This window comes from Petaurus breviceps, unplaced genomic scaffold, assembly GCF_028583685.1.
Source record: "Petaurus breviceps papuanus isolate PSGF00001 unplaced genomic scaffold, PetGlider_PUasm1.0 175, whole genome shotgun sequence".
In the NCBI taxonomy this organism is placed as follows: domain Eukaryota; kingdom Metazoa; phylum Chordata; class Mammalia; order Diprotodontia; family Petauridae; genus Petaurus; species Petaurus breviceps.
The window spans coordinates 69,575,070-69,598,781 of NW_027185764.1; the positions used below are offsets into that span (position 1 = coordinate 69,575,070).

At 39.8% G+C, this 23,712-nt stretch overlaps 1 protein-coding gene, 1 long non-coding RNA gene and 1 pseudogene across 6 annotated transcripts in view; 1 reads left to right on the forward strand and 2 right to left on the reverse strand.

Annotated features, from left to right (window-relative positions):
* LOC138158960 (uncharacterized) overlaps positions 1-398 on the reverse strand; it is a 58,781-nt gene extending 58,383 nt beyond the window's left edge. Inside the window, exon 1 of the long non-coding RNA XR_011167772.1 lies at positions 283-398. This is a non-coding gene — a long non-coding RNA (uncharacterized lncRNA). The remainder of the gene's footprint in view (positions 1-282) is intronic.
* The window catches only part of KIAA1958 (KIAA1958 ortholog), a 245,429-nt gene continuing 222,066 nt past the window's right edge, over positions 350-23,712 (forward strand). For 3 of the 5 annotated variants that reach the window (XM_069085329.1, XM_069085328.1, XM_069085325.1), the window contains exon 1: positions 1,002-1,633. The gene's annotated coding sequence lies outside the window, so the exon portion shown is untranslated. The other 2 variants (XM_069085326.1, XM_069085327.1) reach the window with 2 other exon arrangements.
* LOC138159230 (serine/threonine-protein kinase Sgk2-like) lies at positions 1,438-9,145 on the reverse strand (annotated as a pseudogene).

A 23,712-nucleotide genomic window follows, 5' to 3' on the forward strand; every position in this document is an offset into this window, starting at 1 on the left:
CTCCTCCCCTCTTCCTCCTCGTCCTTCTCCTCCCCTTTCCCCAGGGGCTTAGGAAACGGGTCGGGTATAGGCAGACATTGGCTGCAATAATGGGGTTTGAAGTATTGCAGCTTCATTCTGGGGGACCTCGCCCCCCTTTAGGATCACCAGATCACTGGGGGACGCTACCACCTCCCTCTTCCCAAGCTCCGTGCCTGTACTGGTTCCAGGGCTGGTGTGCCTAGATGTGGGTGCTGGTGAGCGTGTGTGTCTTAGGGGCTGATCTTCAATTTTCGTACTTACCCCTTTCCACTCCCACGCGTCCTCCGCCCCACAACTGGAGCCAGCGAGAGGGAGTTTGGTGGGGGAGGGGTAAAGGAGAAGGTGGGAAAGACCATTCTTGGGGGTATAGTGTAGACAGATCTCCAGTCCCATCACTCCTCAGGGGAGGTAAAGTCTCTCCTTCCAGATCCTTTCAGGTTAGTACCTCTTCCTGGTGTCCAAGTTACTTTGCAGCGACCTATCGATTTATCTGCGGTCCCGATTATTTCTGCCCAGAAAAATGTAAGCGCGCCGAGGGCAGGCTCTTTTGTCTCTACTCTTGACGCCCGGCACAGTGCCAGGGAAATAGTAGGCGCTTAATACTTGTCTATTTCAATAGACAAAGTATGAATGAGTGGACGAATGAAGGAATGAATGAGTGAATGAAGTTATGGAAACTCCCCCAGTACCCTAGGGGTTAGAAGGCAGGGTTCCCCCGGGGAAACCGAGTCCGGGCAGAGGGAGAAAGAAAACTCCCATGCGGACGTATGCCATCTCTGTATGGTGTGTACGTACGTACACATTTCCCTGGGACAGTGCCCGGATACAGACATGATCTGAGAACTGGGATCAGTGGCTGCCAGGAGAGGGCTGGACTGTAACGTAGAGGAGGCAGCGGTGTGTGTGTGTTTGTGTGTGTGCGTGTGTATCACTAGGTGTTGTTATTACACACTTCCTGTGGTATATTTATGACCACGGCGGCGATTTCCGGTAGCCGATACGAGCCACTTCTCTGTCGGTGCCTTTCCTTCCCTGAGCAGTGAATATCCTGCCGTTCCTTCTTCCCTTCCTCCTCCTCCTTCTCCTCTTCCTCCCCCTCTTCCTCTTCTTCTTCCTCCTCTTCCTCCTTCTCCTCTTCCTCCTCCTCCTTCTTGTCTTCCTCTTCCTCCTCCTCCTCCTTCTCTCCCGCCTCCCCCCACATTCCCCGCTGCCGCCGCGGCTGCCTCCTCTGTCTGTGCCCCCCAGCCGCCCCAGCACAGAAGCCAAAGACAGAGGCTGCAGCCCAGGAGCCCGGGCTGGGGCAGCGGGGCCGGCCACTGTGTCCCAGCCGAGGTGGAGGGGAGAGGAGGTGGAGGAGAGGCAGCTTACCCATCCCTCCCTCCCTCTCTCCTCTCCCCTCTCTCCTGCCTGCGGTCCTCACTCCCAAAGACCTCTCTCCTTTCCTGTCTCTCTTACTCGCGCACGCACGCAAACATAACCCACATCCCCGTCCCTCCACGTTCCACCCTGCGATCCCAGGGTATCCCCAGCGCCACCCCACTCCTGCCATCCTCCCTCTGTCCCTTTGGCCCCACACTCCCCATCCTGCATTCCTATGGACAAACACCTGCAGGTAGGTGAATCCTCCTGGTAGACAAGGGGAAGGGAGGCGATAAATGTGTGTGAGGGATAAACGCGGTGGCTACTGTGGGTCTAACCTCCGCTGCGAGAGAAGTGAGTGCGTCTCTGTGCTCTTTGTGTGGAATAGGTAAGAGATGGGGTGGTCGGGGCGGGAGGCGGCTGGAGAGAAGGGGGTCGTGTTGTTCTCTGCCTCTTCTGGGTCCTGCCCCTTCTCGCGGGTTGTGGGTGTTTAAATGAATGGGCTGAACCTAGCTATTGTCTCCTGTTCCTCGGGCGAGAGGTTAAGGGAAGAAGGAAGAACCCTTCCACGACAGGTTGACGGGTTTGGAGGGTTGGAAGTTGAAGACCCTCGGGGAGGAGTGATCCAGAGTGAGAGTTGTGGATCTGGACAGAGTCTCTGAGGGATATTCCCAGTATTAATCTAGTACTACTTTCCCCTAAGGCACTAAAACAAACATACGTGGTGTGTGTGTGTGTGTGTGTGTGTGTGTGTGTGTGTGTGTTGCTTTCCTACTCTTTCTCCTCCAACTGGAAGGGGGAGGAGGGAAATGTTATCCCTCTTGTAGCCTTCTAGTTTTTCCAGGGCTGTAATTCTGGCGGAGATGGAGACCGTGCTGGCCTCGTTGTGTTTGGATGTGTGTGTGTGTGTATGTGTGTGTGTGTGTGTGTGTGTGTGTGTGTGTCTGTGTCGGGGGTTTGGGGGGATGCTGATGGCATCGGGATGTGTCCGTTTGTAAGTATGTGGGTCTCTTCCCTGCCGTATTTATTGTTTCTAACCGAGGAGGAAAGGAAGGAGGAGGACAAGGGGGAGGAGGGCTCTGTTTTCCCCCTTTATCTGAGGCTGCGCACAGTGACTTCTGTTTGATATCAAATTCATCAAGAAATGTATTCCCCTGGGCAGAATGAGGTTGGTTGACAGAAATCAAACCAAATATGCAAGAATTGATTTCAGGTTATTTTCGATCCTAGAGGATGAAAATAACCAAGATTTTTAATTTTGTCTTGTTTAAAAAGTGGAACAGTTTGTTTTTGCAAAGCATAGCAATAAAGTTTTTGGTTTTCTCTCAGTCCCATTACGATGAGAAAAATAGTATCTTCCACCTTTTAAATAAACCAATTTATCTAAACAGTCGATTTAGGTACAAGAGGCAGGGGTATATAGAGTTCAGGCCTCAAGAACATAAAGACCTGCATTCTACTTTCATCTGTCACATATTCACTTGCTCTGTGACCCTGGGCAAATCCATTAACCTCTTGGTGGCTAAAGCTACTTTTTTTTAAAAAAGGATTTTAAATTGCTGTATGTTCTGGGTCAGGAGTTCCTTCACTTGGAACTCACCATGCTAATGAAATCACAGGTCCAGATTTTGAATGTTTTTCCTTTTTCTTGCATCCACCAATCCTTTTATCTGGTATATTTTTCTTTTTGCATGTATGTACATAGTAAGTGCTTAATAAATGTTATTGACTGACTGTTCACAATAATACCTTGAGTTATATAGTTTATAGGTTTATAAAATCTTCTGTTTTTCTCACAACTCTATAGATAATGCAAGCTGATATTATTTTCACTTTACATATGAAGAAACTGAGGCCTGGTTAAGTGACTTGCCAGTGGTCCACACAGCTATGAGAATCAGAATTAGAAGTCAGAATTAGAAAGTCAGGTTTTCTGACTTTATTCAAGTCTAGTACTTTTTCAACTATATGATATGAACTGTTCAAGCGGTTGGGAGAGATATGGGTATGATCTTTTTTTTTTTTTTAAATTGTGCTTAGGGGCAGCTAGGTGACTCGAGGTGAATAGAGCACCGGCCCTGGAGTCAGGAGAACCTGAGTTCAAATCCAGCCTCAGACACCTGACACTTAACTAGCTGTGTGACCTTGGGCAAGTCACTTAACTCCAATTGCCTTGCCTTCCTCCCTCCAAAAAAATTGTGCTTACAATAATGGTTTAATATTTAGTTATAGCAAAAATTGCCTAATGAACTAATGCAGAGATGTGCTTATAGGATATTCAGAGTGATGCATTAAATTGAATGGAGAGAATCCATTAAAAAATCCAGGCTTTAAAATGCCTCCTACATTCTTATCTCTATCAGTATTTGAATCTCTTCACTTCTGGAGCTTAAGATAAAGTTCCCCAGTAATAGGAGAATTGGTGTTGGCTAAGTTCGGTCTGTTAAATAAGCCTAAAATACTATGTAAGATTAAAAAAAAAGATCATAATGTATAATTGTAGTTTTAATTGCCCATCTGCAAAAATGTGAGGGTTTTCTCCTAAGCCATTGTCATCTAGAGTTGGGGGTACAGAAAAATATTTTTAAGTAGAACAATATTCTTTACGTTTTCAGACATTCTTTGTCAGAAGATAGTACTTCTTTAGATTTTTAAAATATGTTTTTGCTTTTAATCCAAATGTATCACACTTTTGTAACTGAAAGTTGTGCTATCCAGAAAGAAGGTTCTGAATTCAAAAATCATCATTTAAACAGAGATAAAATTTCTAACTTTTTGCCACCCTTCCTTTCTATTTAACATAATGTTTCAGCACAAGAATAATTTTGTCACATGCTTAAAGTACTAATAATAATAGTTAACATTTATATAGCACTTATTATGTGCCAGGCACTGTGCTAAGCCCTTTACAATTAACTTAAATGATCTGCACAACAACCTTGGGAGATAATCCCTATTTTACAGATGGGGAAATTGAGGCAAATAAGCTAAACGTTTGAACTCTTGTCCTGATTCCTGGCCCAGTGCTCTATCTGCTGGGCCACATAGATGCTAGTGTAATGCAAACAAATATATTGTACTTATTTTTTTTTGTGTTAGAATCCAATTTAAAAAAATTTTTATTAACGATTTTTAAAATTGCCAACATTTCCTAAATAGAACCCTCTCTTACAACAAAGTAAAGAGGTATGAGTCATGTACAAGACTTGGTGCCAAAAAAAGCTGGATTCAAATCCTTTCTCTGAAATTTTCTTAGCTGTGTGACACTGAACAGTCATTAAACATCTCTGTGCTTCAGTTTCTTCACCTATAAATTGAAGAGAATATCTGTTGTACCTAATTCTAAGGGTTGTGGTGAAACTCATATGAGAGAATATATAATGTAAAGTGTTTTGCAAGCTTTAGAACACTATATAAATCTTAACTATTGTCATATTATTAAAGATAAGCAAAACAACTGACACATTGAGTTTTTGGACAATTTAGGCCTCATTCCACACCAGTTTCCACCATACCTTTGCTGAGGGGAGAGAGATATAGTTCATTAAACAATCCTCTGGAGTCACAAACTGATCTTTTATTGTTTTCAGTCCTGCCGTCTTTTAGGGTTGTTTTTATTTATGTTGTTGTGTTCTCTTGATTTGACTTATTTTGATCGTATCAGTTGTTAAAAGTCTTTCTAAGTTTCTCTGAATCCTTCACATTCATTATTTCTTAAATGTCATATCCCACTGTATTCACATATTATAATTTGTTCTGCTGCTCCACAATACATAGGCACCCATCTCATTTCCAGTTTGCTGCTACAAAAAGTAGTGCCATTCCATCACTGATCTCCCTGGGGTATATGCCCAGTAATAGAATTATTGGGTCAAAGGTAATGGCCAAATTATTTCAAGATTCTTTGAATTTACTCATTTAAAGATAACCTGTAAAAATAGTCATTACTGGTTTTGAGGCCAGATATACCTCCCATTGTATATTAATACATGAATTTTCTGGTTTATGAATGAGTGTCTTATGCATCAGTCTTCTAGTACTTGACCACCATAAGGGGAACTGACAAAGGTAAGTTTCTAAAACAGATTATAGATCATGGTGGTGCACCATCATTGCTGCCACAACTAAAGTAGGGCCAATTTTTAGTAGACCACATTACTCTTTTTCTTTCTTCCTTCTTTTCTTCCTTTCTCTCTTTCTTCTTCTGTTCCTTCCTTCCTGTTAAGTTTTATCCCATCAAATGAATGCCATTCTGATGTAGCACCTAAGAGTGCTGTACAGTTGGCATGAGAACATGAGGGATATGCATTACATCTTCCACTTTTGGACAGTGCAATTTGACTCAAAAGATAAATAACACAAATACCTCTTTAGAGATAATGCCTGGGCTTATTAGCATCTCCATGTGCATAAGAAAAACCTAAAATTGTGCTGGAAACCCTAGAGCTGCTGTTGGTTAAATCCAGTAGGTGTCCAATAGAATTGGAAATTGTTTCCTTAGTGAACTTCCTTAGGTCAAAGTGTCTTTAGTCAGCAGGCCCCACCACATTTAGTTTGAAAGGAGTGAGTCTCATATGGTATATAAGTCATTCCAGTTTATTGGGCTGAAGAAGACATGATTCTTTATCTCAAGAGAGTGTAGGGGCTGCTAGATGGTGCAGTGAATAGAGCAGTGGCCCTGGAGTCAGGAGGACCTGAGTTCCAGGAGGACGGCCTCAGGCACTTAGCACAAAACTAGCCGTGTGACCTTGAGCAAGTCACTCAACCCCAATTGCCCTACCTTCCCCCCTCCAAAAATAAAAAAAAAGGAAAGTCTACTTTGGCACCCTGTCTTCTTCTGGTCCTTTTGGAGAAGACTGTGCAGGAGGTCACAGACGACCACTGTCTTGCCTCTCTGGATCTGGATTTTCTAATGCATTTCAGAAACATCTTGGCTATAGAAAGGTGACAAGCCACAGAACGTCTCATAAAGAACAGCCCCCAAACACTACCAGTCTACTATAAAGTTTTCTCAATACTTCAGGAGCCAAATACTCAAGGGTGCCACAGAAAATGGATGTGGTTTCTTCTGACTCTGTTCCTTCTTTACAAAGCCCCAAATCAGTCCACACAACATGGCCCTGGCAATCCAAGAGAATGTTCTTGGGTTTCCGGTCCCTGTAAATGGTTTTCAGAGAATACAGATAACCAAAAGTCTTGACCACCTTGGCAGCATAGAATTGAGCTTGAGGTTCTAGGAAACTACTCCTTCGGCAAGTGGAAGAAAAACTCTCCTCCCTTGACATAGTGTAGAACAAAAAGAGTTTTTCTGAAGTCTGAAAGGTGTATCCAGCCTCCTTTAAGTTCTTGCTGTTGAGAAGAGAAAATCAACGAATTCCACATATTGTACCTAGAATTTTTGCATTTTTCTTCTCTTATATCTAAAAATCTTTTACATCATAGCATCAGAGAAGTCCGAATAGGAAATATTATTTGATCTGACTATATTAACTGATTTCTGCTTAGATGGTCAGAGGGAAGGTAGGCAATGAAATTTGGTGATGGCTTACCATGAATTTTGGCAATAAGAACCAAAAGTCCCAAAGTTCCTTCTGATGGCAAACACTAGACCACATTGCTTACATTTTAGTCTTTCACCTAAGGCCTTCAGGTTATTAGCTCTTTGAAATGTTATAAAAGGTAAACTAACAAACTAAATTGCTTATTTATACATTGAGAAATCTGTACACAATAGTGGTGATAAGATTTAACAGAGATATCGTGTTATCTCAATATTAACAGAATCTGATCTGAATGGAGGATGCATTGTACAAAGTAATATTTGCAGCTTAAGAAATCTTTTGAGAGAGGCACTACAATTAATCCTTATTTGGTCTTCCTGAACACCTAGTCTGTTATCTTCTTGGTGGTGTTGTACAGACCATGTTTGCTTGTTTTTTAATCTAATTAGCTAATTTTTAGTGTTATCATAAGCATTATTATGAAACAACTCTCAAGGTACCTTTTTGTCTTTTGATTTCCATTGACCAGCTGCTGTTCGTTAATTCAGCATGTAATTATTTCTCTTTGAGTTTGAAAATTTTTTTCTGCCCCTTTTCAATCTTATGGCAAACAAGTACTGTTCCCGGTAATCTACAGGGCTTGTACAATGAAATTTTGTTTAATGTCTGAGCTTATGGTATATTAACTACACAGTGACTGACTTTTCAGGGATAATAATGGTGGCCACACTTACTAAGCTTTAAAATCAGTTGACTTTGTTGGCATCTTTAATGTTTGATAATTATCAATGCAGCATCGTTAAAAGCAACTTAAACTGTCCACTTTATGTTAACTGGACACTTTAAGTGACTGGTATTGCTGTTAATTGTAAGCAAATGAAAGTTAGAGAATAAAACAGTGTGGTACTCTACAGAAGGATGATAGCTTAGGCACCTCATTTTTCACCATTCCATAACATTGGCATGACTTAACTAGGAAGGATGCCACCCTTAATGGGCTCCTGCTGTTCTGAATCTGAGAACAGTGGGCAGTGACCTCCATTGTGATCTTTATTTTACATTGGTTTAAAGTAGAATAGTAGCACTTAAACAATTGCTCTAAAATGATTCCCATAGGAAATACAGAGTTCAGTCTTGGATTAGTATTCAGCTACCAGATGTGTGAAATTGGCTTCAGAGAAGTGTTTCCTCTTAAATGTTGTCATTTTGTTGCCTTTGTTTTTGGAAATAAAATAGATGAGCTGAAGGTTGGAGAGCAGCCATTTATTTTAAACAGATTTCTTTTTTTTGACAGTTCATGTTTGTAAAGAAACCTGTTTGAAATATTTACATAATACATAGAAGTCCATGACAACTGGAGGCTTTTCTCCACTTAAAAAAAATCCATAGGCTTATAGAGATTAATTTTCATGGATAGGTACTTCTTGACCTTGACTCTGATTTGTTGATTTATGACTTTATTATTTAGTAGCATGATTGGAAAACTCTTTTGCAAGACTGAAATCAAAATCTACAATCTACCAATGCTCCAGCTGGTTTCCTAGGTAACAAATGTACTGCAGAGATTTCATAATGAGGCCCTGGGTTGGTGAGTTATAATGAAAATTTGGTGGTTTGATAAGGCTGAGTCTCCAATTTAAGTAAGAGGTCAAGAAATGAAAAGGATTGAAAAATGTACATTTTAGGGTCTTTAAATCTAATGTAAAGGAAAGAAAAATATATAGAAGTATTCAAATCATTTAGCTTGGGAAGTCTTATTTAAGCAACTAAAAATTTTTGCTTCCTATTATAATTGTAAAATCACATATATTTGTATATAAGTATATATAATTATAAAAAATTATACTTCCTATTAGTACATTAACAGTCCCTCTATTAACAAGGAAAATCATAGACCTTGAGCTAGAAGGGACATTAGACGTCATCTAGTCCAATCCCCTTCCTCCATGTCTTCCCGCACCCATCAATGGTGTGGCTTAAGATGTTCTTAGATACACTCAGAGGTCCTAGCAGTTTTACAAAAAGCAGTAAACCAATCAGCCTATTGTGGTGCTTGTGATGAACTGACAATACCTCTCATGATTTATGAAAAAAAAACATTTTAATGTCACTATTTTCATTAAGGAACTTGTTTTCAAAGTATTCTGTTAATTGAAGTTATCATTCTGTGGTGACCCTGCTACAACTGTAGCAATATGCTGCCATCCTTATTTATGACATATTGCTCAAAGTATTCTCCCTTACGTTTGGACCAGTTTTTGCATCGGCAAACAATTCCTTGGCCTTATTTGTTCATTTTACTTGATTTTCCTCCAACTCTGGCTGAATACATTTCTTGGTGCCATAGGATTTCCATTAGTAGAGACAGGGAGGTAGTATGGTGATAGAGTGCTGGTTCTGGAGTCAGGATGATTTGAGTTCAGATTTTGCTTCATACCCTTCCTAGGTAGGCAAGAAGCTTTATCTGTCAGTCTCAGTTTTGTCATCCATGAAAATGGGGATAATAACAACACCTACCTTGCAGGTTTGTTGTGAGCATAAAGTGAGATAAAATTTGTAATGTGTTTTGCAAATGTTAAAACAATATATGAAAGCTAGATATTTTTATGCTCAATTTGGCAAATACTTATTAGATGTCTACTGCATGTAACTGTGCTAAGTTTTGGGAACATGGATGAATAGGGTTCCCTCCTTTTAAGGATTAGCAGGTATAAGAAGTGTGCAAAAATAATTGAAACAATTAGAATATATACATATATGTATATATTTATGTAAGTACAGGGGTAACATAATTGGGGAGGCAAGGTAATTGAGTCATAGGAGCAGGAAGGTAGCAGCTACTGCCAATAGCCCTAGTGAAAATTTATGAGGAGGCAGCTTAAAGGGAGTAGATAAAATCAAAAAGAGTTTGTTCTTCTGAGTTGATATTTAGAATGCTCCATTAAGTGAAAGAAAAAGGGAAAGTTGTTCAGGTAACCAGAGAGACAATGCTCATTTACAAAGAGGCCTCACCTGCTTCTTTTGCCCCACAGCCATGGTATAGCAGACTGGCCCAAACACCTGCTCTGAGGTCTGGCTTTTATTTACTACCTAAAGAGAGGGACTGGCTATCTCATTAAGAATGTTGGCTACAGCCTCATATCCCTGATGGTGGCAGACACATAAAGAAAGACAGAGAGCGGAAGAGGGAGCGCTAGGGAGGGATCAAGGATGGAGTCATAGAGAAGAGTGGTGCCAAAGTTTGCTTCTCAAAAGAAAAAAGAGTTTTAACAGGTAGAGATACAGAAGAAATCTCTTCCAGGCATGCACATAAATAAAAAGAAGGGTATACTAAGTCCTCTTGGCGCTTAATAGATGCACGTTGATTGGTTGATAAAAAACCGTGAAGTAGGTGGAGAGACCTGCATATGATAGGAGAACGAGTGAATGGATTAGTTTGGCTGGAATGCAGGGTATAATAGTGAAAATAAATAGCAAATAAGAAAAGAGAACTGCGTTACAACTAAATAATGGAGGCCTTTATGTTCAGCATGTTTGTATTTATTTGTTAGATGAAGGGGAGCCATTGAAGGTTTTTTAAGAAAGGCAGTGAATGATCAAATCTCTGCATTAAGAAGATTATTTTGGAAACTGTAGAAAGGATGGACTTGAGCAGGGAAAACAGAGGGTCATAATGATAATTCAGAGAAGTAAACAGTCAGTTAATGAGCATTTAGTAAGTGCCTACTGTGTGCCAGGATCTGAACTAGGCAGGACCATATTAGGAGTTGAAAGGAGCAAGTCAGTGGGAGAGGTACAAAATTGACAAAGACAATGGTGATAGTAATTCACAATTCTGTAGCACTCTTAAAGATTACAAAGTGGGGCGCCTAGGTGGTGTAGTGAATAAAGCACCAGCCCTGGAGTCAGGAGGACCTGAGTTCAAATCCTTAAGACACTTAACATAAAAATTAACTGTGTGACCTTGGGCAAGTCACTTAACCCCAACTATGCCCCCCCCCCAAAAAGATTACAAAGTACTTTCCAATGCTTTGTATACAGTTCATACCGGGTTTCCCTGATAATAAGACCTATCCTGAAAATAAGCCCTCCCCTTACTGTGTAAGATTCCTCTAAAATAAGCCCTCCCCTGAAAATAAGCCCTATTGAGATTGCTGCTGTAGTGAAGGTGATCCCCTGCGCTACACGCTACATTACGGTACCCTCTGTATGCACCTTCCCCCCTTCCCCCCCCCGTGAAACGCACAGCCGCGCTCTGAGCTGCATCCAATCAGAGCTGCAGCAGTGAGTGCGTCATCCTGTTCTTCCCCAGTGATTTGCTTATTGAATAAAGGTACATTTTTTTGTTCACATTTACCTGTTTATTAAAATTGCTGTCAATGTTCATTAAAATAAGCCCTCCCCTGAAAATAAGCCCTCTGGTGTTTTTCCGTCCAAAAAAAATTAATAAGACAGTGTCTTATTATCGGGGAAACATAGTATATGGAGAGGCTGGTTGTGTGGTATATTGGTCTCCCATCCAGTTTTGGTTTGGCACCTACTGGCCATGTGACTAGGTAAGTCATGGTAGCCTCTCAATGCTCCAGGCAACTCTCTAAGACTATAAATAAAAGGCAAAGGAAGGGGTTCCATAGTGTCAGATTCCACACAAAAGTTAGAGAAGGACGATAACTAAAAAAAAAAGCCACATTGGATTTGGCAGGGCCACAATAATAAAAATTGGCTAAAGCATATCATGGTGGATTGACTTGATGATCCTTGGAAGATCTTCAGGTGGAATGCACATGATGGTGACATTCCAAATGATTTATTTACCTTCTACCTGTGGTAAAGGAAATCAGAGGAAAGTCAGAAGAAGTTGTAACACCTCTGGAGATTGACAAGATGATGCTGGAAAACTGTAAACTTCTACAAGTAGGGTTCTTTTCTAGTATTTACTACATTACTCTGTAGTAGAACTCTGGGATTCTTTAAAATAAGAATAGCTAGCATTTACATAAGACTTTATAACCCAACATGTTTAAAACTGAACTCATCTTTCCTCCCAAATCCTTCCCTTTCCTTAACTTCCCTATTACTGTCCAGGGCTCATAACCAAGGTGTCATCCTTGATTCTCTTTCACACCAGTCCCTCCCCACCCATATCTAATCTCTTGCCAAGGATTGTAGATTTCAGTTTTGTAATCTCTCTTGAATATGCCTCCTTCTCTACTCTGTCGGCTATTACCCTGATGAAGTCCCTCCTTATCTCACACCTGGACCATTGTAGTAGCCTGCTGGTTGGTCCGCCTGCCACAAATTTTTCCCTACTCCAGTCCATTCTCCACTTGGCTGCCAAAGTGATCTTCCTATATATTCTTTTTTTTCCCCTTTTTGGGGGTAATTAGGGTTAAGTGACTTGCCCAAGGTCACACGGCTAGTTTTTGTGTTAAGTGTCTGAGGCCACATTTGAACTCAGGTCCTCCTGACTCCAGGGCCGGTGCTCTATTCACTGTGCCACCTAGCCACCCTGAAAGTGATCTTCCTAAAGTGCAGGTCTGACCATGTTAGTCTCCCCACCCCTGCTCAGTAAACTTCAGTGTCTCTCTACCACCTCCAGGATCAAATAGAAAATTCTCTGTTTGTCATTAAAAGATGTAACCTGCCTCCCCCCTCCACCTTACCCAGTCTCTTCTACCTTCTCCCTTGTTACATACATGTTCTATGATAACTCCTCATTTTTGACACTGACTTTCTTGTTGTTCCTTAAACAAGACATTACATCTTCTCATGCCAAGATTTTTTGCTGACTCTGCACCCCATGCCTGGAATTCTCTCCGTCCTCATCTCTGCTTCCTGGCTTCTTTCAAGTGCTAGCTAAAACCCCACCTTCCCAATCCCCCTTAATGCTAGTGCCTTCCCTCTGGAGATCATCTCCAATTTATACTGCATACATCCTGTACATAGTTTTTTGACTGTTTTCTCTCCCATTGACCTGTGACATCCTTGAGATGAGGGACTGCCCTTTTTTTGCTTTTTGTAAAGGGGAGGGCAGGGCAATTGCGGTTAAGTGATTTGCCCAAAATCACACAGCTAGTAAGTGTTAAGTGTCTGAGTCTGGATTTGAACTCAGGTCCTCCTCACTTCAGGGTTGGTGCTCTATTCACTGCACCACCTAGCTGCCCCCAGGCTCTCCTTTACAACTGAATTAGTATAAAAAATGTGGACTCCCTGCTGCTAATCTCTTACCTGACAAACATATCCTGCTGCTAACTTTTGTATTTTGTTGTTGTTCCGTCATTTTCAGTTGTATCTGACTCTTCATGACTCCATTTAGGGTTTTCTTGGCAAAGACACTGGAGTGGTTTGGACACTTTTCCTTCTCCAGCTCATTTTAGAGATGAGGAAACTGAGGCAAACAGGGTAAAGTGACTGGCCCAGGTCATATAGCTAGTAAGTATCTGAGGCCAGATTGGAACTCATGAGGATGAGTCTTCTGGACCCAGCATTCTATTCACTGCTCCATCTAGCTGCCCTAACTCTTGTATAGTTCTGCTCGGTACATAACTACTTTGCTTTGGAAACTACATGGTTTGTCGTATTATAAATGTATCTAGTCAAGATCAGACTCTTCACTTTGATCTTAAGGGTGGTTTTTACCTCAGTAATTTTACTTTGCCTTGTCTGTTGCTTGGCAAATTTTTTTGGCTCCTGACTACTGTTAATAAATAAGCCAGCACAGGATATGGACAGTCAGGGAAAGTGAAGTTTATTTATTTCCTCAAGAGTATGACACATCCCAGCAGTAGTTGATAGAAACCTGTGTCTGATAATTTGGCAGATGACATTCTATAACAGAAATGATGTATTCCTTTCAGTAGTTTGGTCTGTATCATTCAAAGAGTTGGGAAATGGGAAACAGTTCTTATTGCAACAAAAGAGGAGAGGAGGCTTAAATTATTGCTGAGGAGAGATTTCATCCTTTTTAGCATAGTCACTTACACTAGACCAAAGAAAACAGTGCCTTCTTTATTTGGTCATCAGGATAAAGACAAGGGAACAGCTTTTCTGAACTATTAAAAACCTCCGAGTCCCCTTTTGTAAAATGATGAGCAAGAAGGGAAATATTGAGACATTTTGTTTTAAGAGGACCACTTTTAGCTCTTAGAATCCTCTTTCATCACTCTCCAGTTTTATCTTCTGCTGTTCCCTAACAAGTACCTTATGCTTGTCAGATCAGAGTCCTATAAACATCACACTTTTCCTCAGCGGTTCTCCTCAAAAATAAAAATCTGACTCTTTTTTTCCAAGGTCCTTCTCAACTCATACTTCTAGGAATCATTTTGCATATTGATTATTCCGTTTTGTGTATTTCCATAACAAATTCTTTGTAACATACATTTCGGTGCTCTTATGCATATAAATTTTCCCCTAATAAGATTATAATTTCCTTGAAGAAAGGGACTTTGTTTCATCTTTTTTTTTTAATTCCACAAGGTGGTAATGTTTGAATTAAATTGGGTCCCTAAAATTATATTTGAGACTCTGTTGGGGCAGCTATTTATTAGGTAGGGTGAAAATTACTAAAATAAATGGGTTAATCAATGGTGTCAAAGTTCATTTAAAATTTGAGAGAAATGTCTTTCAATATAGATCAACCTTTTTGATAGACACAAATCAGTTTTAAGTATTTTTTAATATCTCTGAACCTAGTCCACACAAAGTATGGGTAATTTGCTGATCCTCAAGGGTAGAAGGAATTTCCATGATGAGAGTTCCCTATACCTGATGGAATCACAGACTTGCCCCCCTCTTAAAAAGAAACCATGTGATACTGCTAATAATTAAAAATACGTGTAGAGTACTTTCAAGGTAAGGTTTGCATTCATTATTTCATTTTATTGACATGTGTACATTTATTATTTATTATTTTTGCTTTTTGGAGGGGGGAAGGCAGGGCAATTGGGGTTGTGACTTGCCTAAGTCACACAGCTAGTAAGTGTTAAGTGTCTGAGGTTGAATTTGAACTCAGGTCCTCCTGACTCCAGGGCTGGTGCTCTATTCACTGCACCACCTAGCTGATCCAACGTGTAAATTTAATAAGGCATAGTTGAAACACACCCTGTCTCTTGGCTCCTCCCCATTTTCAGCTTGTTTTAAGTAACTTTTCTTCCCTGTTTCTCTAATCTTACTTCTTTGGTATTTTGTACAAGTTTTGGGGTAGCTAAGTGATAAATTTCCAAATAGGGTCATGAAAAGTTGGACGGGACTCAACAACAACTAGGTTTTGTAGCATCATCTTGGCTTACATTTTATCTCTCATAACTGAAGAGTGAATAAGCCTTAAGATAAAAAGCTGTTGTGTTCTTAAATATGAAGAAAAAAAACAAACAAACCCTTATTTTGGGACAGTGATTATTTTTGGAGGGAATAAAATCTGAAATTATGATGTAGGTCGGTGAGGAAGTATGATTCAGTTTCCAAAAGTAATGTGTACAGACATCCTTTAAAACACTCTATTGCCTAAAATGAATCACAGCTATATTTCATATAAGTTCCAATGCATTTGGTAAAATACTATTACACGGCAGTTATTACTTCCCATGGAAACAACGTCATAAATGGGGAATTAGCTAAAAGATGTTGCCAGGGGTTTCTATTTGGTTGTATATTCAGTTAATTAATGAACATTTATTAAGGGCTGACTATATATCAGGTATTATACGCTAGGTCCTGAGCATAAAAAAGAAAAGGTAGCAATCTTGACCTTCATCAAGTTTACATTCTATCTAGGGAAATAACAAGTGCATGTTTAAGTGAATATAGAAATAAATACAAAGTAAATTAAAGGTAAGAGGAAGAAGGAGAGGCAGTAGCAGCTGGGGGAGGAGGGAAACAGGAAAAGTTGTTGTTATTCAGTCTTTTTTCACGGGTGTCTGACTCTTTGTGACTCCAATTTGTCAAAAATACCGGAATGTTTCCCATTTCATTCTTTAGTTCATTTTACATATACAGAAACTGAGGTAAACAGGGTAAAGCGACTTGCTCAGGGTCACACAACTGGTAAGTGGTTTAGGCCAGATTTGAGTTCAGGAAGATGAATCTTCCTGACTTTAGATTCAGTACTCTATCCGCTATGCCACTCAGCTGCCCTGTGCCACTTAGCTACTGTGTGTATGTGTCTGTGCATGTGTCTGCACATATACATGTTTGTGTGTACATATACATATATGTGGCAAAATTTTAAAAATGGGAAAATTGAAAATCAACCTACTAAATTTAAGATATAGTAAAAATAAGGGTTAGTGTTTTCTTTAGAATATTCACCCCATGATAAGGGTCCCTTATATATTTTGTTTGTGAATATTTGGAAAATGCATGAAGTTTTATTATTTTGTTCTAGAAGAAATCTGAATGTTAGATCAAATTTTGTTCTCTCCCCCCTCCATGCTTTAAATGTTTGAAAATTCAGATTCTTTCTATCTTAACTATATTGGCAAACCACTCCAATATCTTTTCCAAAAACATTCCTTGCACAGTGTGGTCCATGAATTCACAAACACACACACACACACACACACACACATATATATACTATACACATATATGAGTATACACAAAGATATACCTGTGTGTATTTACATGTATATGGTGATATACTCAGTATGGGTATACCCATCTAAGATTTAACTTGCTTCTCAAGCAAGTTATTGTAACATGGGGCTTTCTATGATCAGCATTTATTTTGAAGAGAATATGACCATTGTTGGGGTGGCCAGGTGGCTCAGCAAGTAAGAGCACCGGCCCCAGTGTCAGGATGACCTGGGCTTCGAATCTGGGCTCAGATACTTAGCACCACACCCAGAAATAACTGGCATGTAACCTTGAGCAAGTTACTTAACCCCAATTGCTTTTAAAAAAAAAAAAGAATATGACCATTGTGCTTGATCATTAATTTTTACAATGAAGCACTCCCAGAATTTAGATGAAACAAGTTAGTTTTGCACTAGACTTGAAGTTGTCTCCTGCAGTATTCCTAGTCCTTTATGCTGAAATGAATGGGAAAGCCTTTAAGACAACATTTATACCTCTGGATGAAATTAAAAAAAAACAACTTAAATTCAGGAAACAAGGTAAAGTTAATATTTTAAGTAGTGGAATTTAGAGACATTCCATATGGCAAGGAAAACAGACATAAGAAATACAATAATTGCTCGTGAGATTGCTTCCCTGAATCTAGAGACATTGTATACTGATGTTCTGCTTTTCATTCCCAGGCTTGTGCCAGTTTATTAGACCGGGTCCAACTAATGCTGATGGGATATAGAACTGGAAGGGAAATAAGTGATAATCTAGTCTTTTTTTTTTCATTTTTCAAATGCTTTATTAACTTCTGATTTACATCATTCATTTCCACCAGATTTTGAGTTACAAATTTTCTCCCTGTTTTAAGCCCTACCCACTGCCCCAAAATAGCAGTCCCATAGGATATCCCCTCCTCCAATCTGCTCTCTCCCATATTTTCTCCTATACTCCTTTAGACTTTTCCAGTAGGGCATGGTGGATCTCTATGCCCCAGTGCCTGTATATCTTATTTCCTAATTACATGTAAAATAGTATTAATAATAGTATATACGTATATATATTTTAAACATTTGATTTTAAAACTTTGAATTCCAAATTCATTCCTTTCCTCCCTTGTCACCCACCCTTACTTGGAAGATAAGCAGTTCAGTATAGGTTATACATGTGTAGCTCATGCAAAACATTAACATAGTAGATATATTGTAAAAGACTGACTATATTTCACTCCCTCTTATCCCACCTCCCACTTGTACTATTCTCTACTTTGATCCTGTCCCTTTTTAAAAGTGGGTGCTCCCAACTTCCCTCCCCCCAGCCTGCCCTCCCTTCCATCATCCTCCCTCTCATCTCCTTCCCCCCTACTCTCCTGTAGGGTGAGATATCCTATTTAGTGTGTATTTCATTCCATCCCCAAGCCAAATTCAGTGAGAATAAGGTTGACCCATTCCTTTTTGCCTTCCTATCCTTCCCCTCCAGTGTAACTATTTTCCCTTGCCTCTTCTATGTGAGATAGTTTACCCCATTCTGTCTCTCCCCATCTCCTCTCATTATATTCCTCTCTTACCTCTTAATTTCACCTTTTATGTATCATCCCTTCCTATTAAATTTGTCCTGTGCCCTCTATCTATGTATACCTGTAAACATATATACACATTCACATATGTATTCATGTGCCCATATACCCTCATATATAGACATATATATTTCTATTCCCTTCAACTATTTTCATACTGAGAAAAGTTTCATCAGTTACAATTATTGTTTTTCCATGTAGGAATGTTAATAGTTCAACTTTGAAAAGTTCCTTATGATTTCTTTTTCCTGTTTAGATTCTCATGCTTCTCTTGCTTCTTGTATCTGAATGTCAAATTTTCTATTCAACTCTGGTTTTTTCATCAAGAATGCTTGAAAGTCCTCTATTCCACTGAATGACCATATTTTCCCCTGGAACACAATACTCAGTTTTGCTGGGTAGATGATTCTTCGTTTTAATTCCAGCTCCTTTGACCTCCAGAATATCACATTCTAAGCCCTTCAATCCCTCAGTGTAGAAGCTGCCAGATCCTGGGTTATCCTGATTGTGTTTCCACAGTATTCGAATTGTTTCTTCCTGGCTGCTTGTAATATTCTCTCCTTGATCTGGGAAGTCTGGAACCTGGCTATAATATTCCTGGCAGTTTTCTTTTTGGGATCTTTTTCATGAGGTGTTTGGTGGATTTTTTTAACCTCTATTTTGCCTTCTGGTTCTAAAACATCAGGGCAGTTTTCCTTGAGGATTTCTTGGAGGATGATTTCTAGATTCTTTCTTTGATCATGGCTTTCAGGTAGTCCAATATTTTTTAAATTATCACTCCTGGATCTATTTTCCAGGTCAGTGGTTTTTCCCACGAGATATTTCACATTGCCTTTTATTCTTTCATTTGTTTGGATCTGTTTAACAGCATCTTGATTTCTCCTAAAGTCATTAGCTTCCATTTGCTCCAATCTAATTCTGAAGGAATGATTCTCCTCAGTGAGCTTTTGTGATTCTTTTTCCATCTGGCAAATTCAGCTTTTTTAGGCATTCTCCTCATTGCCTTTTTGATCCTTTTTAGTTAGTCTATTTTTTAAGGTATTATTTTCCTCAGTCAGGCTGTTGACTCTCATTTTGTAATTTTCTTGCATCATTCTCATTTCTCTTCCCAATTTTCCTCCACTTCTCTTATCTGCTTCTTAAGGTCCTCTATGGCCTGTAACCAGCTCGTATTTTCCTTTGAAGCTTTTTGTGAAGGAATTTCTGACTTCACTGTCTTCCTCGTGTTCCATGCTTTGATCCTTTTCGTCCCCAAAATAGGAGTCTAATGTTGGGTTCTTCTGTTTGCTTTGTTTCCTTTGCTTGGTCATGTTGCCACTCAATTACTTGACTTTTGGGCTTTTTGTCACAGTAGGACTCTGCTAGGAGATAGGGGAGCTTCATACCAAATGCTGGGGTTTTCTCAGCTGCCAGAAGTATTAGTTGGGTGCCCTTACTGAAGCTTCCATACACTCTGGCAAGCTGGACACACACCCCAGGACCTCCACCCTAGACTGCAATCCAGATCCAAGCAGGTTATCCCTCAGACTGGTCGCTTGGTCCCCCTACACTCTGCAGTCCAGGAACTGAAGCTTCCACGTGGGGGTGACTGCACAGCTACGGCTCCTCAGCAGCTTCTCACCTGGGGGCAAAAGCCAATGCACTCCCAACTATTGGGTCCCTAAGTCCACAGTGCACTGACCTCTCACTTTGTCCTTAGCCTCTATGTGTTGATAATTCTGGACTGCCAGAGCTGTCACTGATCTGGAGTCCCTCTGGCTGGTGGCTGGTCAGGCTCCCCCTGGGTCTAAAACCTCGGTGCGGAGCTGGGCTCTGCTCCCAGAGCGCTGCGCTGTCTTATTCCTGCTGGCCTGTTGTCAGTGGGAGGTTAGCTTCTCTGTGTCATTTTGTGGATTCTGTAAATGCAAAGTTTGTTCAGAGTCCTCTTTTACATGAATTGGGGAAGGTGGAAGCTGGAGCCATGCGGAGGACCTGCTTCTACTCCACCATCTTTACCGTGATAATCTAGTCTTAATGGAAGACGACAGTTCACAGAAGTTAAGTGATTTGGCCAAAGTCATACAGCCACCAAATGGCAGAGCCCACCCTGCCCCCTAGCCAAAATCTTAGGGGTGTTTTATAGCAGAGATATTCTTTTTGGGCATTAGAGGGCTGAAAATTCAACCTTGTTCATATCAGATTGGGTCTATGATAAGTGTGCATTTTTGTTAGCACTAAAAATTGAGCATTTCTTTGGGCTTCAGATAATGATTGTAGTTAAATGTGTGTCTGACCCTGCTGAAAGGCCATATTTGATTGATGTTTTCTGAAAAGTGCGACATGGTAGTGGTGAGGTAGCTCAGCTTGCATCTGTTTGGACGTCAGTCAGAGTTTCCATACCTGAAAGATGAAAGTGTTATACGAAGGCACTGGATTGTGTTGCTTTTGGTGTTCACTCTCTAGTAAGTGACATTTTTCTCCTTGGTGGCTGTTCCTTAATGGCTTTAAATAAGGATTAATACAGTGAGCATCTGTGTTTCCAATGGAAAATTCCTGTTTCGAGGATGGTAAGAGAGGGCATGAATATCACTTTGGTATTTTTCTATCAGAAATCTACTTTATTGGTTGAGTCTCATAAATATATTGGTAGTATTCACTTGGTTAAATAATTCACTCTGAAGCATAGCCCACTCAGATCAGGTCATGGAAAAGTAAAGACTGACTACTAGTGCATTCACAAAGGCTGTCTGGCAAGCAAAAATTAAAAAGCCTAAGTTCTTTTCCTTATCCCTATTGGAATAATGAGCAGAATTCATTATGTCAAGCCCTGCAAAGAAGTGTATACTAAAGCTGCTATATATGATGAAGGCACATTGTTGGAACCAAGAAAAAAGATAATTTGCATGGAAGATAGTTATTCAACAGGGCTTTAATTTACAAGAAACATTCTACAATTTAATTGAGCACTTTTAAATACACTGCATCTGCTTTAATAGGCTGCATTTGCTATGTGCATATGTATAGTGTCATCAGGGTAGTTAAAATTTGATTCAGTCTAGCTGGAAGCCAAGGTGAAATAACAGCTCAAAGCCATGCCATAAAGATATACATTATTGAACATTTGAGAGTTGTTTGGGACATCAAACAGTTTCCCGTTGGCTGGTTAATACCATAAAGCAGACTCTCTCTTATTTTTTTCCTGTTTCCTATCAGATTCTTCATGCCATTTTCTCAATTATATTTGGCCCTGCTAGCCACTAGTGAAACTATACTACTATATTTGCTCAATTCAGATTTTTATAGGTGATTCAGCTGCATGTCACTTGTGCTTAATAAACAAACATAGCCTTTGTCTATGGTCAATAAGGGAGCAAAATTCAGTAATACAGAAGGAAGGCACTGCCAAATTGAATACTTTAATAATATAGTTGAATCAGTATAGTTTTGAAATAACCAGAGAGTAGATACAGGAAAAAGGGATAAAGTAGGTACATATTACTAATTACACATGTAATATATAATACAATAATTATATTACATATTAGAATTATATATACAATATATAATTACATATAATAATATATGTGTATAATTTATGTTGTCATAGAACTAAATCTTTCACTTCTCGCATATAGATATGAAATAATTTCATTTAAAATAAGGAGGAGCTTTATAACATGGTAATAATTGCCAAAGGAGACTATAGGTTCTCTAATCTCTGAAATATTTTTAGATAAACAGATGAATACCTGTCATGGTGTCATGCAGATTCAAGGTAAAAGGCTGGATTAGAGTTAATATGCAAATACATTTAACAGAACATTAGTTAGTGCCTAGTGAATTATTAAGTGTTTAATGCATACAGTTCATTTTGTTAAACACAAATGATACAGAGAAAAAATTGACAGTCACTTTTCCTAAGAGAGTTTATAATCTAGTGGGTTGGAAGAGATAAGTATAGAGTTAATGACCATTAAAAGCTAGAATATAAATTTAGTGCAATGGAGAGGACAGAGCAGCCAAAGAGATTAGAAAAAAAGGAATCACTTCTACTTAAGGGGATCAGGTAGTATTATTAAATTTGGATTAGTCAAAGGGTTGCACTTGAGAACCTAGATAGCCACATGTTGCCTCAATGCTGCAGGTTCCTCATCCCAGGAGGAGAGATGGGTTCAAATACTATCTTAGACATTTACTGCCTATAGGACCATGGGTGAGTCAGCCAATCATCAAGCATTTATTAAGCACCTATTATGGGCGAGGCCCTGTGCTAAGTGCTGGGGATACACAGAAAGACAAACAAACAGAACAAAAACTTATTCCTTGCTTTCAAGGAGCTCATGGTATTATGGGAGAGACAACATGCAAATAAGATCTATACAGCATAAGTTGGAGATAATCAAAAGAGGGAAGGCACTATCATTAAGGGGGATTGGGAAGGCTTCTTGTAGAAGGTGAGAGTTTAGTGGAAACTTCAAGGAAGTTAAGGAAAACAGATGAAGGGAGAGAGAATTCCAGGCATGGGCAACAGCCAATGAAAATGCCTGGAGTTGGGAGATGGAGAGTTTTATGAGAGCAGCAGTAAAGAGGTCAGTGCAACTAGATTGGATTGGGGGAGAGAAGTGTTGATGAGAGTAAGGTATAAGAAGGCTGAAAAGGCAGGAGGAAGCCATGCTATGAAACTGTTTCCTCACCATAAAATCAAGACAATAACTTGTAGCACCTGCCTCCCAGGGTTGTTGAGATATTATATGTAAAGTGCTATATAAATGTTAACAATTTTTATCATCAGGGAACACTTCCTCAGGAAAGGAGTACTTCAGCTACACCTTAGAAGAAGAGAGAGTACAACAGTGGTGGGAGCTTGTGCTAGTGATGTGGGATGACCTTTACAAATGTACAGAGGTGGGAAAACGGAGAATGAGAATGGGGAGAGTAATCTAGTTTAACTAGATATGTTAAAATTGTAGCTTGTTCTGTCCCCTTGACTATTCCCATCTCTTCCAGGTAGTACAGAAAGGCTTATAAGTAGCTACTATAAAATAACAATAGCAGGAAGCAAGATTGCAAAGGGGGACCTAGGAAGTCACTTACAATTTGTCCCATGGATCAAAGGAGCATAAGTTACTTGCAAGCTATTTCATACATTAACTAAAAATCACACCCTGAGATTATGTGATAAATCAAGGGAAGCCAGCCAGGTCTGCCTGTAAGGGCCCTTTGGTCCTGTTAACTGTCTATAAGCCTCAGATAAACATCCACAGTAAGACCTGAAGAACAAATGTTGCTGATAAATTCGAGATGATGTGATATGTTAATGAACTAACCCTGAAGTCTTATTGCTGACTTTGAGTTGATATGGTTATGTTAATAAGGTGGCTTGGATAAGAGTTAGTCTGTCCCCCTACCAAAACCTATAAAAATGAGACCCCAAAGTCCTGCTCCCAAACACTCTGATCTCCATCAGGGAACATGCTGCGGAGAGCTCCCAACTCTATTAGTTATGTAAGTGACTCTCTGCTTCTCCTTCATTCTCCCTGCCTTCCTTCACTACTCTATTCCACATTCCCAGTCACCTATCTGTACCCCCCACTCCCACCCTATGTCATTTGTTTCTTTCTGTGCTATTTGCCCCTGTACCTTCTGTACCTTATTAAAATGTAATTGAAGCATTACCCCCTGCTGCCATTGTGGTCTTTCACAGTGAATATTAAA